This window comes from Mus musculus, chromosome Y (assembly GCF_000001635.26).
Source record: "Mus musculus strain C57BL/6J chromosome Y, GRCm38.p6 C57BL/6J".
NCBI classification, from domain to species: Eukaryota; Metazoa; Chordata; class Mammalia; order Rodentia; family Muridae; genus Mus; species Mus musculus.
The window spans coordinates 19866108-19883061 of record NC_000087.7 but is presented as its reverse complement, the minus strand read 5'-3'; the positions used below and the strand labels follow the sequence as shown (position 1 = coordinate 19883061).

The following is a 16954-nucleotide window of genomic DNA, read 5'->3' as shown; positions in this document are numbered from 1 at the left end:
ACTACTACCCAGAGGCTTTCCATTTTCCAAGTTTACAATACTAACTTGAAAGCTAAAATAAAACGGACCCCAAACAAGACTCTCCTACTTTGTTTCAGATGAAGGTGCTGTTGTTTGTAATTTTCAATTGTTTTATTTATTTAAGTAATTTGTTTTTGCATGTTTGTATTTATAAACATGCATGTGTGGTGCACATAGAAACTAGAAGAGAATTCCAAAACCCATGGATATAGAATTAAAAATGGTTTTGAGCCATTGTGTGGGTCCTAGGAACTAAAACTTGGTTCTGTCCAAGAACAACAAGTGCTCTTAATTTCTAAGCCATCTTTCCATCCCTGTCCTTTGTGTCTTTTAAGGTGTGCTGATCATTTTTCTTGAAAAATGTTTATTTGTACTATACAGTGGAGATTACAAAATTATAACACTTTCTTAATATTGACAATTTCCTCAAAGAGAAAAAACAAAAAGACAAAAACCATCATTTTAATGGATTGTGTAAATCACATAAAGAGTATTGTAAAAACCTGATGCATATACATTTCAGTATAAGTATGAATAAGAAGGCGGCAAATAGACATTTGCTGCATTCTCAATCACATTCCAACTTCCTTTTTTTTTTTTTTTCAAGGCAGGGTTGTAGTCCTGGACCTCACCCTGGTTACCAACTGCTGGGAATAAGGCATGAACCACCTCTGACTGCCCAAACTTAAATCTTGAGACAGGTTCTCTCTAATTGTGCAGCTCACCAATGCCACTAGCCTGGCTAGCCAGCAAGCTGTCTTCACCTACTTTTCACTGGGTTGCAGCCTGCATTTTTAAAGCTGATTTAAGACCCCCTCCTTAATTTATATACTTTCAAGGAAAGCACATTACCAAAACAGCCATCTCTCTAGCCCCTCTGAGAGGTTTGTTCTCTTGTGGTAGCCACTGTATTTTTTTTTCTTCTCTAATCATGCCTAAGTTTAGGCTCCTAAAATGCTTATTGCTGGTTTTGCTTGTTTCCTTACAAGAGCAAACTCGGTTTCTTGCTCTTTTTACAATTTGCAGTTAATTTGGCAAACTGGACAACCTAACATTTCATTTGCAAGACTTATAATTGTGTTTTGTTTGTTTGGTAGGATTTTTTTTAATTTGGTGCATTTGTTGGTTTGTTTGGGGTTTTGTTGTTATTGTTTTATTTTGTTTCTTTGTTTGTTTTTGTTTGTTTATTTTTGCCACTGAAGATGAAACTCATCACATTTAAATGGTGATTTACCACTGAGCTACATCTTCAGCTAATCTTGCATTCTGAATGTTTGCTGAGAAGTTATCTCATATGTGTTTTAAAGGAAACTACAATTACTGTGAACCCTAAAATTGTCCCCTTTTGCTATACAGTCTAGAAATCTGATGCCCTCTTCTGACCTCTTTAAAAAACAGGCAAATACCTCCAAAAACACATACCTTCAGATTTATCCAACATACTGTCTACTTCATCTCTGTGAAGAAAGGAAAATAAAAAATTAATGCAAGAAATATAGTGGACTGGTAGGACATTTTTCTTACCCACACAAAACTTTAAAAAGAACCTTCTTTTAATTATTTATAATAAATATATAATGTTTGGTTAGGGACAAATGTAATATATATATATATATATATATATATATATATATATATATATATATATATATATATATATATATATATATATATTTATAATACATGGTGGAGTATCAAAGTGATCTTGTATCCTTTACTTTTACCAATTCATACATTAACACCCACAGTAGTTTATTCATTACTTTCCCACTCTTGCTGAGACCCTTCTTCTTTCCAGTTGGTCCCCCTCTTATTTTCATGATTTTTCTCCTTTTCTTTGTGTGTATATCTTGGAAGATCTCAGGCAGGTGATCATATTGTACTAGTTGCTATGTGTTTGTTATCACAAGGTCTGAAGGACCTCAAGCTGGGCTTGAACTCAACATATAGCAGTGTCAGATTTGTATTGCTATCTTACTGAATCTACTTCTCCAGTGAAGGGAATACAAACACTACTTATGAAGTAATCTATTGAGCTGGCAAAAATATTGAAAATGTTACCCCATATCTTCATCTGCTTCTGCTTGAGGCGATATATTCTCATTTTTATCAAATGCTGGGCTCTTTACTGTATTAACAATAGAAAACAGTAACATTTGAAAGGATTCTATATAAGTAATAGTTAATAAAGTACTATCGATTTGAATTTCTCTGGAAAAACTCTCCATGTGAATTTTTGGAAAAGATTTTAGAAAGGAAATATTTACACCAAGAAAATCCAGGACACAAGGAGATGACAAAACTTAAGGATAATAGGTATCAATGACAAGTAAGTTTTTCAAATTTAGGGACAGTGAATATATTCAACAAAATTATAGAAGAAAACTTCCCTAACCTATAGAAAGAGTTGCCTATGAATATACAAGTAGCGTACAAAACTCCAAATAGTTTGGACCACAAGAGAAATTTCTTCTATCATATAGAAATCAAAACTCCAAATGCATAAAAAAAAGAAAGAAAGAAAGAAAGAAAGAAAGAAAGAAAGAAAGAAAGAAAGAAAGAAAGAAAGAAAGAAAGAAAGAAAAGAAAAAGAAGAATATTAAAAGCTCTAAGGGAAAATGGTCAAGTGACTTATAAAGGATAATCCTATCAAAACTAAACCTAACTTATCCCCAGAGATTATGAAAGCCATAATATCCAGGGCAGATGTCATACAGACCCTAAGGGAAAAGAAATGCCAGACAAGGCTACTAGACGCATCAAAAAATTTTACAATAGATTGAGAAAACAAGGTATTCTGTGAAAAAAACGATATCTACACAATATGCTCGAACAAATCAAGCCCATCAAGGGGGTAATAATGGGAAAACTCCAATATAAGGAGGGAAATTACACTCTAGAAAAACCAAGAAATTGATCTTGAAGCAAACCTAAAAGAAGAAAGCTACATGAATCACATTCCAACTCTAACAAGAAAAATAACAGGAAGGAACAACTACTTTTCCTTAATATCTCATAATATCAGCGGACACAATTCACCAATAAAAAGACATAGAATAACAGACAGGATGTGTAAGCAAGACCAAGCATACTAGAAACAAATCTCAGGGACAAATACAGATATTACCTTAGAGTAAAAGGCTGGAAAACAATTATCCAAGCAAATGTTCCAAAGAAACAAGTTGGAGTAGCCATTCTAATATCAAATAAATTCGACTTTCAACCCAAAGTTATCAAAAAAAAAAAAAAAAAAAGAGGAGGGACACTTCATATTCATCAATGTTAAAATTTACCAAGATGAATTCCCAATTCTGAACATTTATACGCCAAATGCAATGTCATCCACACTCATAAAAGAAACTTTAGTAAAGCTCAAAAACACACATTGCACCCCAAACAATATTAGCTCAACACCCCTCCCTCATCAATGGAAAGTCCCTGGGAACAAAAATTAAAAAGAGACACAGTTAAAATAACAGCAGTTATGAAACAAATACATGAGTTGATATCTATAAAAAATTTATTCGAATAGAAAAGGATATCCCTTTTTCTCAGCCCCTCATGATGCGTTCTCCAAAATTGACCATATAATCAGTCACAAAACTTGTCTCAACAGATATAAAAATATCGAAATAATCCTATGCATCCTATGAGATCACTAAGGACTAAGGCTAATCTGAAATAGAAATATAAGTAATTAAAAACACACATAAACATAGAAGGTGAACAAAAATATAGTCAGTGATAACTCAGACAAGGAAGAAATAGAGATAAATTTAAGACTTTTTAGATTTTAATGAAAATGAAGCTACAACATACCAAAAGTTATGGGACACAATGGAAGCAGTTCTAAGAGGGAAACTCATACCTCTGAATGCCTCTGAATCGAAATTGGAAAGAGGATACTGGAGTAGGTTGACAGCACACCTAAAAACTCTAGAACAAAAGGGAGCAAATTCACTCAAGATGTCTTTAAGGCAGGACAAATATCAATCTCATGGTTGAAATCAACCAAGTGCAAACAAAGGAATTACATAAAAAAATCAAACAAGCTAGGAGCTGGTTCTTTGAGAAAATCAACAAGAATTATAAACCATTAGACAGACTAAGTACAGGGCACAGGGACAGTATTTAAATTAACAAAACCAGAATTGAAAAGGGAGACATAACAACAGAAACTTAGGAAAGTCAAAGAATAATCAGATCCTACTAAACAAGTCTATACTCAACAAAAATGGAAAATGAGGAAAACAAATGGACACGTATCTAGACAGATATCAGGTACCAAATTTAAATCAGGATCAGAGAAATTCTGTATTACTTCCATAACTCCTAAAGAAATAGAAGCAGTCATTAATAATCTCCCAACCAAAATAAGCCCAGGATCTGATGAACCATCAGAGTTCAATAAGATCTTCATGTGATAGACCCTGACTTAGATTGTTTCTCACTTGAAGGTAAAGCCCCTGGACATTCCCCAAGCTTGTTTTCCCTGATCTCTAAAAATGCAGCCAGAAAGAAGTTCTTTGTTTTCTATAGTGAGCAAACAGACTTTTCATTTCTTATCCTTACAGCCAGAGATATGGTAATTGTAATTTTACCAAGGACATCCAGCAGAAAATAACACTCCTCTCAACTCTTCCCATACCTTCCCAAATCTCCTCCCAACCCTCCTAAACCCTCCCAACTCTTCCCAACTTCTCCCATCTCTCCTCCCAACTCATCTCAGTTTCTCAGCTAGCTGTTAAAAGCCCCCCACTGTCACCATTCAGGGTCAAAATCCCTTACCCTGCACAGTGTTAAAAATGTCCTCAGTTAGCTGATAATAAATCCTCTTGCAGTTTGCATCAAGTGTGGTTTTCTCTGGAGTTATTGGTGTCCTGGACAGTTCATCCAGGGACTTGAGTGGAGGCCAAACTTTGGGGTTCTTACATATGGGGGCTCGTTTGCCTGGATTTGTGGCCTATCCCATTTCTCAGAGATGCCACTTGCCGGTAGGATCCTGTCTTTGTCTATGTTTTTGTCTGCCGGCAGTGTTTGAATTCAGAATTCATGGTTTACAATCTTTCTATTCTGTATGGAGGGGAGGGTTACTGACAGGCATGTCAGGAGTAATCGCACACTATACTGGGAGACATCCCTGGAGGTCTGAGGGAGCTCCAGGGATGCCTGGACATCTCCCATCAGGGTGCCAAGTAAGTGTGTGCTCACTTGGCCATCTTTTAATGTTCCTGGGTACCAAGTGAGAGTGTGTTTACTGTTTCTGTTACTGGGTGCCAAGTGAGAGTTTGCTAACTCGGCCATGTGTTTCCGTTACTGTATATATTGTTTGTCTCCCTGTATGTGACTATGCAGTTTGGATAGACTATTAGCACTCCCCTTGGATTGACTCATGAGCATCAAACTGAAATTATGACTAGGACTCACAATCTCTTTGTAGATGTCAAAAAGAGATTTTGGAGAACTTTCTGCTCTACAAAATTGCCACCTGTTGATGTTAGTTGACCACCAGAGAGCACCTGGTTGAAACCTTGAGTACAGAAGAACAAGCTGGGCTCCCTAGTCCTAGCTTTCTGCCACTAAGTGGAAAAAAAAAAAAAAAACAAAACGAAGATGTAAATGGCGGGGGGAAGGGAGGAATGCAACCCTTGGCTCCTCTTGAGATATTTCCAGAGATGTAATAACCTCCAGAATGGCGTGATACTCCACCCTCATATCCCCAACCGGTCCCTTCCCAGATATCTCAAAAGGGTACTGCTGGAAACATGGGGGCGTGACCAGCTTCTGGAAACCAAGACAAATGAGCTCAGAGCCTATTGAGACCAGACTCAACAATCGCGCTGGCTTTAAGTACTTATGGCCCTACTCCAGCAGACCATGGAAATGCAGCTCCTTCAGTATTGGCCTTTTTCCTCCTCTGATCTCTACAATTGGAAGGCAAAACATGCCCCCTTCTCTGAAAACACCTCTAGCCTTACTAATCTAATGGAATCTCTCATGTTCTCTTATCAGTCCACTTGGGATGACTGTCAATAGCTATTGCAGTTTAATTTTACCACAGAGGAGAAGGAAATGATTCTGCTTGAGACAAGAAATATGTGCTGGGAGCCAATGGATGGCTGACACAACTTCCAAATGAAATAGATGCAGGCTTCCCTCTGAATGGTCCTGACTGTGACCCTAACAGGCCTGAAGGTAGCAAGCAGTTGACACATTTACACAGGGGTAGGGTAGCAGGAAAGGGAGGAGCTAACAGGCACCCAAGCAATTTGGTCAAGGTAAGAGGGATCCTAAAGGGGAAAAGGAGCCCCCAGCAGTGATTTTAGAATGCCTCTTAGAATCATACAAGCATTACGCTCCCTTTGACACTATGTCAGAGAGCCAGCAGGCAGCAGTGGCCATGGCTTTCATTTGGGCATTCTGCTTCTGACATTAGGCGAAGGTTACAGCATCTAGAGAGTCTGCAAACATTATCTTTTCAAGATCTGTTTAAGGAGGCAGAGAAAGTGTACCATAAGAGAGAGACTAAAAAAGAAAAAGGAGAAAGAGAAGAGAGAGTAGCTGAGTCAAGAGAAAGTAGACCAGATGGAAGGCAGGATAGAAATTTAATTAGGATTTTGGATACATTAGCAGTTGATAAGGAAGTTTATAGAAAAGATGGAGGGAATAGGCAGACAGGGTAACTGGGCAACACAAGGCCAAAAAGACCTCAGAACTCCATAGGACCTTCACACCACCTGTAGATAAGGACCAATGTGGGTACTGTAAAGAAAAGGGACACTGGGCAAGAGACTGCCCCAAGAAAGAGACAGATACCAGACCACCTAAGTCCTTATCCCAGAGGATGATGACTAGTGGATATGGGGAACAGACACCCTACGTGAGACTAGGGTAACCCTAACGGTGGAAGAGACCCCCATGGCTTCCCTTCATGATATCAGAGCAGAGTTTTCAGTCCTGACAGAGCCACTGGAGAAATTGAGGAACCAGCAATCCTTAGTATTCGGGGCTACTGGTCAGAAACCATACTCTTGGACCACTGATAAGAAAGTTAATCTATGAATAAGCCAAGTAACTCATTCCTCCCTCATCATTCCTCAAGCCCCACCCCATTATTGTGGAGAGACATACTAGCATATTTAAAATCCCAAATAAGCTGCTCTTTGCAAGGAACTTCAATCCCTTGGCAAGCCTCTGTCTCTATAAATTTAACATCAAAATTGGAAGAAGTATATAGATTACATGAGCCTCAAGCCCCATCAAGAAAAGTACTAGAATGGACCTAGTTAGAGAGATATCCAACAGCCTGGGCAAAGACTGGGGGTATAATTGAGGCAAAAATGGTGCCCCCCATCATTGTGAGATTGAGAACTGGTGTGATTCCTTTCGGGGTACAACAATACACCATGAGCAAAGAGGCCGGAGAGGGCATCAGACCTCACCTTCAAAGGCTCTTAGAACTAGGCGTGTTTGGTCCTTTGTCAGTCTTCCTGGAATACTCTGTTGCTACCAGTTAAAAAGCAAGGCTTTGCCACCTGGCACTCACTAATAATCCCTTCTTACTAAAGAGACTGGGACTTTCTCATGGACCCCATATATGGGGAGGCCTTTAAAAAGATTAAAAAATTGTGCTTAGTGCCTCAGCCCTAGTCCTGACAGATGTGACATGGCCATTCACTCTCTATTTAGATAAAAGACCAGAAATAGTGAGATAGGTCCTGACCTAAGCTCTGGGGACATAGACAAGACTTGTAGTCTACTTGTAAAAAAAAAAAAAAAAAAAAGACCAAGTGGCCAGTGGATGGCATTCTTGCTTAAAAGCTACCACTGCTGTGCCAGTACTTCTCAAAGATGCTGACAAACTGACTCTAGGTCAAGGAACTATAGTAGTAAACCCCCTCTGCCCCCATGCCTTAGAAAGCATTGTTAGACAGCTGTCAGATTGCTGGATGACTAATGCTCACAGGACCCATTATCAGAGTCTCTTACTGACTGAGAGAGTGTAGAGAGAGTGTAGTTTTCACCCCTGCTATCCCTAATCCTTCCACCTTGCTGCCTGAAGCTGACAACTCCCTACCAGTGAAGGAGTATAGACATCCTGGCAGAAGAAATCAAAACTAAGAAAGAAGTCACTGACCAGCCATGGCCAGGCTGCCCCAATTGGTACACAGATAGTATCAGCTTTTTGATTGAAAGTAAAAGAAAAGTGGTGCCAGCAGTGGTCAACGGAAAAGAAACCATCCGTGCCAGCAGCTTTTCTGAAGGAATGACTGTCCAGAGAGAAGAGCTAATCACACTCATCCAAGCCTTGCAGCTGGCAATAGAATAGAACATCAATATCTAAACAGACAGCAGGTATGCCTTTGCCACCACTCACATGCATCTTTATCTTTATCTTTATCTTTATCTTTAACTTTATCTTCATCTTTATCTTTATCTTCATCTTTATCTTTATCTTTATCTTATCTTTATCTTTATCTTATCTTTATCTTTCTTTATCTATCTTTATCTTTATCTTTATCTTTCTTTATCTTTATCTTTATCTTTATCTTCATCTTTATCTTTCTTTATCTTTATCTTTATCTTTATCTTTATCTTTATCTTTCTTTATCTTTATCTTTATCTTTATCTTTTTATCTTTAGAAAAAGGGTGCTACTCACATCTACTGGGGAAGATATTAAAAATAAAAAAGAAACCAAGAGACTGTTAGAAGATATACACTTTGCAAAAAAACTTGTCATCATACATTGCAATAGTCACCACAAAGTCCATGAGGCCCTAGTGAAGGGAAATCTGATGCCTGACCTGGCTGCCCTAAGAGAAAAAAATAAAGAATGTCAAGACCATTATAATCTCAAAGATGCAGGCTTTGATTATACTCCAGAAGATCAGGAATTAACAGGCAAAATACCTGATATATGTGTGCATACTACCCAGGGAGTCGCTAAGACCCAAGATGGTTGCTCTGTCCTGCCCACAAGAGAAAGGTAATCTACAGCATCAATCTACACCACCTCATGCCCTTGGAAAATCAGAAGGTCAAAAAATGTTAAGAGCTCAAATTGCTATATTATAAGATTGCCAGATGTTGCCCATGAGATTGTTAATGAATGCCAAGCATGTGCCCTCACCATTGCTGGGCACCACAAGAACACCCCCCAGAAAGTGGATAAGAGTTGACTGACCAAGAGCATACAGAAAAGTAGATTTTACTGAAGTTAAACCAGCCAAGTACAGTAATAAACATCTATTTGTTTTTTGTAAACACCTTTTCAGGCTTGGTAGAAGCCTTCCCCAATAAGAACAAGAACACCTTTGCCATGGCAAAGAAGATATTAGAGGAAAATTTCCTAAGATTTGGCATCCCTAAGGTACTTTCGTCAGCCAATGGCCCCTCCTTCATTGCCCAGGTAAGACAAGGGTTAGCCAGACAATGGGGGATCCATTGGAAGATACATTGTTCTTATATATGCCAGACTTCAGGACAGGTAGAGTGGATGAATATAGCATTAAAAGAAACCTTGACTAAATTGGTTTTAGAGACCTGCAGAAAAGATTATGCAGCTCTTTTTCCCTTCACCTTGTTCTGAGTATGGAACACCACAGGGAAATTTAAACTTACACCATTCGAACTCCTCAACTGGGGACCCCCCTTTAACAGAAGCAGGTGGAATGTTTGACCCTCATGTTTCTTTTTCAGAACTCCCACTAGCTCACTTGAAGGACCTACAACTGGTCAGAAAAGATGCCTTGGAAATGTTGAAACACAATAAAAAACTAAAACAAAAATACAAAAACAAAAAACATACGAACCAGAAACCATCTTGGTGCCACATAAATTTCAAACAGGAGTACCTGTCCTGGTCTGGACCCACCATTCTGGCAAACTTGAACTCAGATCAAAAGGACTCTCCCTGATGCTTCTCACAAGCCCTGCTGCCACACCTCCAGCATGTGCCCGGTTCTGGCATCCAGCCTGCCATGGCCCTCTGGCCTGGCACTGCTCACACACAGTGGGCACTGCACAGGAACCTCCCTCCCTCCCTCCTCCCACTGGCAAGAGGCTCTTTTGTCTCATTCAAGGGGCTTCTGAGGTTCTCAATCTTACATATCCTAAAGCTGTGACCTCATGTTGGCTTTGTTTGGCAGCTGGGCCAGAGGTTTAATTTTCTAACTTATAAGATCAGAACTATGTACTAGAAGGAGTGGGAAATGTTGAGACCCCAACTCAGAGTGTTTCTCCCTGGAAGGTAAAGCACCTGAACATTCTCCAAGATTGTTTTCCCTGATTTATAAAAATACAGCCAGAAAGAGACTCCATGTTCTCTACAGCCACCAAAAAGCCTTTTGGTTTCTGAGCCATACAGCTAGAGATTCAAAAATTGGAGTTTTGCCAAGGACATCCGGGCAGAGAAGAACACTCCTCCCAACTCTTCCAAACTCCTCCAAACTCTCCTCCCAAATCATCCCAATTCCTCAGCTAGTTAATAAAAACCCTCTTCTGTCACATCTCAGAGTCATACGCCCCTGCCCTGCACAGTGGAAGGAGTTTGTCCTTAGCTAGCTGATAATAAAACCTCTTGCAGTTTGCATCAGGTGTGGATTTCTCTCAAGTCATTGGGGGGCTGGCCACCTCATCCCGGGACTTTACTGCACTTGAGAGGAGGTCCATCTTCGGGGTCTTACACATGGAGACCTAATAATAAAACTCTTCAAACTATTATGCAAAATCAAAAGAGAAGGAACACTATTGAATTTGTTCTATGAAGCCAGATTACAATTATATTCAAATCATACAAAAACTCAATGAAGAAAGGAAACTTCAGACCATTTTCCCTTATGAATATCGAAGCAAAAATACTCAATAAAATCACTGCAAACCAAATAAAAGAATACATCAAAACGATCATCCATCATGGTCAAGTAGGCTTCATCCCTGTAATGCAGGGATGGTTTAATATATGGAAATCTGTCAACTTAATCCACTATAGAAACAAACTCAAAGACGAAAACAACATGATCACCTCATTAGATGCTGAGAAAGCATTTGACAAACTACAACACCCATTCATAATAAAAGTCCAGGATAAATCAGGAATTCAAGGCCCATACCTAAATATAAAAAAAAAAATAGCAAACCAGTAGGAAACATTAAACTAAATGAAACAATCCCATTAAAGTCAGGGACGAGACAAGACTGCCCTCTTTCTTCATACCTATTCAATATAGTATTTGAAGTCCTAACCAGAGCAATTAGACAACAAAAGGAAAACAAATGAATACAAATTGGAAAGGAAGAAGTCAAAATATCACTATTTCCAGAATATATGATAGCATGTATCAGTGACCCAAAAATGCACCAGAGAAATCATAAACCTTATATATGACTTCAGTGCAGTAGGTGAATATAAAATTAACTCAAACATATCAGTGGCCTTTCTCTACTCAAAGGAAAAAGAGGATGAGAAAGAAATTAGGGAAAAATCACCCTTCACAATACTCACAAATAATATAAAATAGCTTGGTGTGACTCTAACTTAGAAAGTGAAAGATATATATGATAAAAACTTCATGTCTCTGAAGAAAGAAATGAAACAAGATCTCAGAACATGGAAAGAACTCCCATGCTCATGGATTGGAAGGATTAATATAGTAAGAATGGCTGTTCTGCCAAAAGTAGTTTATAGATTCAATACAATCCCCATCAAAATTCCAACTCAATTCTTTTCTGAGTTAGAAAGGGCAATTTACAAATTCTCCTGGAATTTGAAAAAAACAAACAAACAAAAAAAGAAAATCAACAACAACAACAACAACAACAACAACAAAAACCTAGTATAGGAACAACTATTCCCAACAATAAAAGAACCTCTTGTGGAATCACCATGCCTGACCTCAAGCTGCACTACAAAACAATTGTGATAAAAACTACATGGTACAGGTATAGTGGTAGACAGGTAGATAAATGAAATAGAACTGAAGTCAGAGAAATAAACCCACACACATATAGTCACTTGATCTTTGACAAAGGAGCTAAAACCATCTAGTGGAAAGGAGACAGCATTTTCAACAAATGGTGTTGGTTCAATTGGCAGTTAGCATGTAGTAGAATGTAAATTGATCTATTCTCATCCCCTGTGCAATGCTCAAGTCTAAGTCGATCAAGGGACTGCACATAAAACCAGAGACACTGAAACTTATAGAGGAGAAAGTGGGGAATAGCCTGGAATACATGGGCAAAGGGGGAATATTCTTTAAAAAAATACCACCAATGTCTTGTGCTATAAGATTAAAAATGGACAAATGGGACCTCATAAAATTGATAAGGTTATACCTTGAAGTTCAAACTTGTAATAAGGAAACATGCTTCACTTTGTCCATAGCAGCCTTATGTATAATAACAAGAAGCTGAAATGAACACAGATGACTCTCTTTAGAGGAATGTATATAGAAAATATGGTACATTTACTTAATGAATTACTACTCAGCTATTAAAAACAATGAATTCATGAAATTTTTAAAGAAATGGATGGATCTGGATGATATCTTCCTAAGAGAGTTAACCCAATCACAAAAAACACACATGATATTCCCACATTGATGAGTGGATATTATCCCTGAAGCTCAGAATAACCAAGGTAAAATGTGAAAAACCCATGAAACTGAAGAAGGAAGACCAAAGTGTGGATATGCCGTTCCTTCTTAGAATGGGGAACAAAATAATCATGGAAGGAGTTATAGAGACAAAGATTGGAGCTGAGAATAAAAGAATACAGAGACTGCCTCACTTGGGGATCCATCCCATAAAAAACCACCAAATCCAGACACTACTGAAGATGCCAACAAGGGCTTGGGTGCAGGAGAATGATATAGTTATCTCCTGAGAGGATCTGCTAATGCCTGACAAATAAAAAAGTGGATGTTCACAGACATCCTTTGGACTTAGCACAGGGTCCCCAATTATGGATCTGGAGAAAGTACCTAAGGAGCTTAAGGAGTTTGCAGGCCCCTAGAAGAAAAACCAACATGAACTAACAAGTACCCCACAATTCCATGGGATTAAACCACCAATCAATGAAAACAAATAATGGGACATATGACTCCAGCTTCATATGTAGCAGAGGATGGACTAGTCAGGCATCAATGGGAGGAGAGACACTTGTTCCTGTAAAGATCCTATGCCCCAGTATGGGGGAATACCTGGGTTAGGAATTGGTAGATGGTGTGTTGGGGAGATGGGGGAGAGGGGAGAGGACAGGAGATTTTTTGGAGTGGAAACTAGAAACGGGGATAATATTTGAAATGTAAATAAGGAAAATATATAATAGAAAAAAATGGAAATAATTTATTTGCAGGTTTTATGAAATAAATTCATGTTTGGCAAACATATTATACGAACAATGTTCACATCTTTTCTTGAGGCAAAATCAAGAAAGTTCTTCTCTCTCAACATATGCTGATATAGTTCCAAGAGTAGGTTTATGTGCTGCAAAACCTTGTATATAGGAATAGAGAGATATAGGTAAAATTAGAAATGAAGTATATGTAAGCTTTTAACAAAGACTTCTTCCATTTCAGGTGACTAGGTAAAGTCTAATGAACTGCAGGACACAATTAATACTGGAAATGCTATACCTTCCGAAAGAGCCTCCTCTGAAACTTTTATGTCATCATCCTCATCATCAAAGTCCAAAAGTAATAAGTAACCTTCCTTTGGTATCACCTTCAATTTCTTAAGAGCCATTTTTCTCATAAGAACTCAGTAGTCTTCTTAGTTAAAAAAAAAAAAAAACAATAAAAAAAAAGAAAAAAAAAAGAACTTAGTTACCTGATTAAAAATTATCATTTAAATAATTAAAAATAACAAAAAATCAAAAAATTATTTTAGCTCAATGAAAGATCATTTCTTTTTTACTTAACATGTATATTTTTAATCAATTGCCTTTGAGAGAGTTCTGTGTACATATTCAATATGGTGATGCATATATATATATACACTTACCCGTACCATTTCCTCCGTGTATCCCATTTATCATGTCCCTCTCCCTCACAACTTGTTTTAAAAACTTCTTTAACTCACTTCTTTAAAAACCTCCTTTAGAACCTAAGTTATCAATCTGCCATTTCTCAGTTTAAAAAGAGACAAAAACTGGCCAACCTTCAACATATGAGTCCTCCCCTCCTCCCAAAAAAATGATGAGCAACATCCTTTAACCATTGAGGCATCTGAATTTTGGTCCTATCTCCCACAGAATATTTTTAAACAAAACATCAGCAATTCTGTTTAACAGTTTATCTCAGTCTAAGGTAAACTCACAGTTCTATCCAGAAAGATAAAGAACATGGTAACTGTATATTCATATCAAAAAGATCCACCACTAAGTCTACAAAAAAACATGAACTACCACCACCACCCACACAGAAAGACCTTATATTGGAGAAATTAGTGATTTGGAGAAGCCGAGGATTTCAAACATCTGAAGATTCTAAGTTCAAGGCCAGGCCAAGCCGGGCCAGCTGAAACTACAAAGATAGATCCCATCCTACAGAACCTAAACTGAGAGAAAAAGCTGAAATTGGTGGTGCAAGTCTTTAATCCCAATACATGGGAGACTGAGACAGAAAGATCTGTGGTCAGAATCCATCCCCAATGACTTATGAATCTCTTACAATATCTCCTCTTCTTCTTTTCATTCATCTTTCTATGCCATTCTACTGTCTGCAATGTTCATACAGTCTATACCAAAGGAACACACCATAGAGAAGACAATGAGGAGGGAGGAATCCTCAGTGTGTTTCTAAGGGATCCTGAACATCACACAGGACAATCGCCAAGGCATCTCACCAATGGCTCCCTGTTCCCTGACCCACAGTCCTGCAGCTGTTTCTCTGATCCTATCCCCAGGCCCAAAGCTTTTCTCTTCCAAAGGTTCCCAATTCTCTATGGCCCTGACCTGTTCAATCCTCTTCCACGAATACGGTCCTCCACCTTCCATTCACCCTCAGATTCCACAGAAAATGGCGATCAGAAGGCTTTTCCTCACATAGTGGCCTCCTGAGCCTGAGATTCCCCACCCTGTCACACCTCGATTAACTGTACAACAACCCTGATCAGGGCAGACTATCACTTACAGCTCATCTAAGAGGAGAACACCTTCCCAACCGCACCCTTCTGTGCTTAGCTCCTCAATGGCAAAAAAAAAAAAAAAAAAAAAAAAAAACGTTGTCAGAGGCCAGACCCGGACAGAAGCCTCAGAGGATCCTTTGTGATGCCAGCTGGAGCAAACAGGTCTCACCAAAGGACTGTGCTGATTGGCTGAATACACCCTGCGCATGCGTTCACGTAATACCAAGTACTTTGAAGGGAGATTTTAGAAGGTGGGAGTAATCTACTGGCTTTAAGACAAATGATTTCCAGTTTGTTGGTTGACAAGTGCTTACAGACTTGAAAATCCAGAACAAATATGTAACATATGAAATAAGCAAATGGCTCTACTTAATTTCAGCTGTAGAGGCTCTTGTAAGCATTTTTGGTTTTTTATTTATTTATGTGCATAAACATTTAATAATGTGGACTTCTGCATGTACACATGCACAGCAGAAGAGTCTATGCTGCCCCTAAGAGTTTAGAAGGGAGCATTCAGATTTCCTACAACCTCTGGTACTCTCCTCTCTCTACTTTCCTAGTCCTCAGCTTGATAGAAGAGTGTGCTAGGCAGTGCAGGCCCTCTCACTCTCACCTATGTGCTTGGCCGCTCAGGCCCTCTCTCTCACTTAGGCGTTAGGCTGGGCAGGTCCTCTCTCTCTCTCTCTCTCTCTCTCTCTCTCTCTCTCTCTCTCTCTCTCTCTCTCTCCGTTTCTCCCTCCCTCCCTCCCTCTCTCTCTCTTTCTCTCTCTCTCTCTCTCTCTCTTAGGTGCTAGGCTTCACATGTCCTCTCTCTCTCTCTCTCTTATGTGCTAGGCTTCCCAGGACCTCTCTCTCACTTAGATGTTAGTCCTTGCAGGCCCTCTTTCTCACTTATGTGCTAGGCTGGGCAGGGCCTCTCTCTCACTTATATGCTAGGCTGCCCAGGTCCCCTCTCTCACTTATGTGCTAGGCTGAGCAGCCCCTCTCTCTCACTTATGCCTCTGTTACCTACAGAGGCCGCAAGAGAGCACTGTTTCTCTGAAACTGTGATTGTGCATATGTTATGAGCCACAATTTGGGTGCTTTGTGCCGGGTCCTCTGCATAGAATAGGTGCTTTTCTTTTCTTCTTCTTCTTCTTCTTCTTCTTCTTCTTCTTCTTCTTCTTCTTCTTCTTCTTCTTCTTCTTCTTCTTCTTCTTCTTATTATTATTATTATTATTATTATTATTATTATTATTATTATTATTATTGTTATTATTAAATTTCAAGACAGAGTTTCTCAGTGTAGCACTGTCTGTCCTGTAACTTACACCAGGCTGACTTTGAACTCAAAAATCCTTGTCTTCTGCCTCCCAAGTGCTGTGATTGAAGGCATGAACCACCAATGCCCAACCAACAGTTGCCCTTAACAGCTAGTTTTTCCATTTTTTCAACTAGTCTAGTGTGTATTTCATGTATCCAAGAGCATTCCGCCCATTTACTTCCAGTGTTTTCCTACTTGTGCATTAGATTTCCAAGGCTGGTTTGGTGGAAAGAAATGAAAGGAAGTAGTTAGACACTTTAATAATAATAATAATAATAATAATAATAATAATAATAATAATAATTAATAATAATAATTATTATAGAACCATTTTAATGTGTTTAAGTCTATCATTTTTAAAATGTATGAGTCCTCTTTTTATGGGTTCACCTTCATGAAAGAAGGGGACATCAGATCACTTTATATATGGTAGTAAGCCACCATGTTGTTGCTGGGAATTGAACTCAGGAACTGTAAAATAATAGCCCGTTCTCATAACTGC

At 38.6% G+C, this 16954-nt stretch overlaps 1 long non-coding RNA gene across 1 annotated transcript; it reads right to left on the bottom strand.

Moving 5' to 3' along the window:
* Positions 1-2126: 2126 nt before the first annotated feature.
* Gm35843 lies at positions 2127-15183 on the bottom strand. The gene is made up of 3 exons (XR_882313.1): positions 15155-15183; positions 3890-3957; positions 2127-2149 (listed from the first exon to the last, which is right to left on the bottom strand). It is a non-coding gene; the product is annotated as a predicted gene, 35843 (long non-coding RNA).
* Positions 15184-16954: the final 1771 nt, after the last annotated feature.